This window comes from Octodon degus, unplaced genomic scaffold (genome assembly GCF_000260255.1).
Source record: "Octodon degus isolate 3935 unplaced genomic scaffold, OctDeg1.0 scaffold00100, whole genome shotgun sequence".
NCBI classification, from domain to species: domain Eukaryota; kingdom Metazoa; phylum Chordata; class Mammalia; order Rodentia; family Octodontidae; genus Octodon; species Octodon degus.
Genome location: NW_004524676.1, coordinates 8,398,375 through 8,402,361, shown reverse-complemented (window position 1 = coordinate 8,402,361; position 3,987 = coordinate 8,398,375). Strand labels below are relative to the sequence as shown.

At 47.1% G+C, this 3,987-nt stretch overlaps 1 pseudogene; it reads right to left on the bottom strand.

The window, feature by feature from the left end:
• Nucleotides 1–1,065: 1,065 nt before the first annotated feature.
• Nucleotides 1,066–3,987, bottom strand: part of LOC101565659 — a 30,722-nt pseudogene continuing 27,800 nt past the window's right edge.

The window sequence follows — 3,987 nt, the reverse complement described above, 5'->3', positions numbered from 1 at the left end:
GATTATAGGCCTTCGCTAGCACGCCAAGATGTCAGCTCAGGATGCCTGGGGCTGGCCGGTATGGCGTGTGGTGCCGGGGCTCGAACCCTGGTCCCTGCACTTGCCTCAGCACACTCTTAGTCTGCTGAGCTATCTTGCCAGCCTTTGCTTTCTTGGTTTTTAAATTAACAATGTGGATACGTGGCTGGAGCTAGGGGTGTGTCTTTCAGATCCTTTTGCGTGTCTGGCTGTGGTTACCTCCCGCATTTCACAGTATGTGCATTATTCTGTGTTGCTCCTAATTCGGATTTGATTTTGCCTTTGGGTAATAGAGAAAGGTAGAGACGATATTAAGGAGAAGGGACGGATGGGTTGGCCCAGAAGTATGTCCAGAGGCTCGCTACCTCCTGTGGACACACGGCTGTGCAGCCTTACGTAAGATGACCCCAGCGCGGCTCCCGCTGATGACCAGGGTTTCATCCGGGAAAAATAAGAAGTGAATGTCACCAGTCAGCGGTGACAGTCTCCGAGGCTCCTTCACGCCGCGTCACTCTGCTCAGTTCACTTCCCGGTGAGCCTTGGCGGTCAGCTGGTGGCACTGCGCGGCTGCAGACGACGCCAACCGGCGCTCTCAGCGGGGCTGCTGATGGCATGCAGTAAGACGCTGGGGACTCTTAAGAGAAAAGGAAGTTTGGCTTCTGGGATAACTAAGCACTCCAAGCCACTTTCCTGAAAATAATTAATAGCCAGGCCAGACTAGTTTTATTTTTATTTATTTATTTATTTTTTATTTATTGCCAGTTGCATGTAAAGCCCCGGAAGAAAACTTTGGGCGTTCACTTAGAGAGCCCTTCGCAGCAGCGGCGCGCCGGGAGCGGAGCCCGTGCGCAGCTTGACTTCTGCCCGGCAGGAGGAGCGAGCGCGTGAGACGCGCATCCCGCGCTCTGACTTCTGGGCGTCTGCTGCGCTCCTGCTGTTTGCCTTGGCGCCCATAGAAAGGGGCACGCGTAAATTGCTGGCGGTTAAAAACTGCCGCAGTCCAGAGGCCTCGGCCTGGCACGGGACTTGCAGTGCCAGGGCCGCACGCTAGGAGGAGCGCCGGCGCCGCAGCGTCCAGGCCCTCGCGGGGGGCGCTTCGCGTAGGGCGCCGGTGGGCGGGCGCAGGAGGGGCGCAGGAGGGGCGCAAGGGGTAGACGCCCCGCGCAGCCCTGCGGGCGTGGGACCCGGCTCTGAGGACTGGGCTTGGCAGCTGGCTTTTGAAGGCTGAAGTCCCAGCATTCTAGCATACGAAGCAGCAGTGAAACAGCGCATATGAAAAGGTTCAAGACGAGCGGTTCAAGAATGAAATACAGCACGTAGAACTGTACATCGAATGTCCATGTGCCAGTAAATGGAGTGCTATAAATCGAGTACTAACGTAACAAGCACGCAGGCCAGAAAGAGCGAACGCAGCCAGACCCCCAGGAGGTGCCTCCTGCCTGCAGCCTGCTAGCGCCTCACTTTCATGATAGCGGTTCGTTTTTTACTTTGCTTTACATTGTGCAGCTTAGATGTGTGTCCATCAAACTATTATTTGTTTTCTTTGCTTTCTTTTTTTGGTCTTTCTGAGACAGGGTCTTGCTATGCAGTTCAGGCTGGCCTTGAATTCACTTTGTAGCCCAGGCTGGCCCCAAACTCACAGCAGTCCTCCTACCTCGGCTTCCCCAGTGTGGGATTACAGGTGTGCTCCTCCATGCCCAGTTTATCTATTTAATTATTTACGATTTTTATTTTCATTAGTATATATTTGTAGTACATGCTGGTCACATTCAGGTGGGGAGCTGGTGCATGCACGTAATGCATTTCAGTGGCTTTGCCGTCACCCCTCTTCCGGTCCCTCTACCTTTTGCAAAGATCCATATCCCTGTTTCCTATTATCTAGCTTTTATTTTGCTCTCTAATTGACATACATGGGGTTCCTCCTGGGAGAAGAGCAGCAGTCAAGCTTGTGGGTCTGTTTTATTTCACTTAGCACTGTTGTCTCAGAGTGCACGCATTTTCCTAGAGATGCGTCCAGTTCCCCCTCTATGGCAGAGCAGTACCGCCGGGCCTCGGGGCGAATCGTTTTGGGCTTGCTGACGGTGCAGTCGTGGAGTGCTTTCTGCAAAGTCCAGGGGACACATGAGCTTTAGTGTGGACGTGTGCGAGTGGGCTTTCTGGGTCCGAGCAGGTGCGCGTCTCCACGTTTACAAGGTACTAGAAACACGTGGGCCCATTTCATTCCAGCAGCTATGAAAACCATCAGTGTTCTAGCTTTGTCAGAATTAAATTTGTTTTGGCTAGTTTTGTGATGTGTAGTGGTAGCACATTGAGACTTTAAATTTTTCTGGTTACTAAATGAAATGTGCCTTTTGATAGTTTTATTTATTTATTTATTTATTTATTTATTTTTCTGTATTTTAGGAAAGGGTCTACAGGGTGTTCAGGGTCTCACTACTAGAGCGGACTTGTAGTGGTTCTCCTGTTTACAGCCTCCCAAGTGCTGGAATTATAGGCCCGCTACCACACCCAGTCTTAATTGCCATCTCAGGGCGCCCCATGGGTGGGGCCGGAATGGCAGGCCCGGGATTGAACCCCTGGCCCCTGCGCCTGTTTGCAGGCGCTTTAACCTGCTGAGCTATTTGTGAAAAAGATTTTTTTTTTATTATTATTGTTTTTTTCTTTTGGAATGTTTTTTTAAAAAATAATTTTATTGAGAAACAAGTATCAATGAGACAGTTTCACAACTGATTACTGGCACATTTACAGTAATTAATACATTGCCTATTGTTGTCTGTTCATTGTACAAGATACAGACATGATATCCTGTCTCAAACACTATTACAGCAAACCTCTCTATTCACTGAATTAAGAGAGTGGATCTGTGTATCTATTCTAACTATTTTGAGTATACAGATACAAAAGGGTCGTTCATTTCTTTTTTTTTAACATTTAAGTCCAATTTTATTTTATTTTTATTTATTTATTTATTTTTTTGGTGGAACCGGAGATTGAACTCAGACCCTTGAGCTTGCCAGGGAAGCACTTATTCTATTGAGCCATCTCCCTGGCCCCTGGGTCGTTCATTTCTATCCCAATCCCACTTTTTTGGTTAGTTTTGTCAGAGAAGGGTATTCCATTGTCATTTAAATATTGTAGGTGCTTGAATTCAGCAGAATCTCCCAATAGAGTCCAGTAGTCCATAATAGTAGTGGGTTTTACGTAAGACTGGCAATGTCCAAAGTTGTTGACTTGAGCTTTTTACAGCCTGCTGAGCTATTTGGCCAGCTCTCTCTTTGATAGTTTTGTTGATCACTTGGACTTCCTCTTTGTGACTGATAACTCAAGCTTTTCACTTTTTTAAAATGGTACTTTCTGTCTTTCTTGATTTATATGAGGCATCTATATTCTAATTTTATTTTACTTTATTTTATTTTGCGGTATAAGGGATTGAACTCAGGACCCTGTGCTTGCCAGGCAAGCACTTATTCTATTGAGCTATCTCCCCGGCCCCTCTAGTTTTATTTATTTATTTATTTATTTCCGGAACCGGGGATTGAACTCAGGCCCTTACGCTTGCCAGGGAAGCGCTTATTCCACTGAGCCATTTCCCCAGCCCCTGTAGTTTTATTAATATTTAAAATGAGTCTGTTATTTTATGTCTGTTTTCTATTTTTATTATTTTCTGTTCTTTATTGTTTTCTTTACCTACTTTTTATTTTATTTTGAGATGCATGATTAACTCTTGGTCTTCAGCCTTTATTCATTAATATCCTTTGCATTTAGAATATGTTTTGTCTCAGGCTGGCCAAATAGCTCAGCAGATTAACGCACCTGCAAACAGATGCAGGGGCCAGAGGTTCGATCCCTGGGCCTGCTGTGCCAGCCCTGCCCCCAGGGTGCTCTGAGATGGAGATTAAGACTGGGCATGGGGCTGGAGAGATGGCTCAGTGGTCTAAAGCACCTACTTGAAACAGGCTTGGCAAAGCA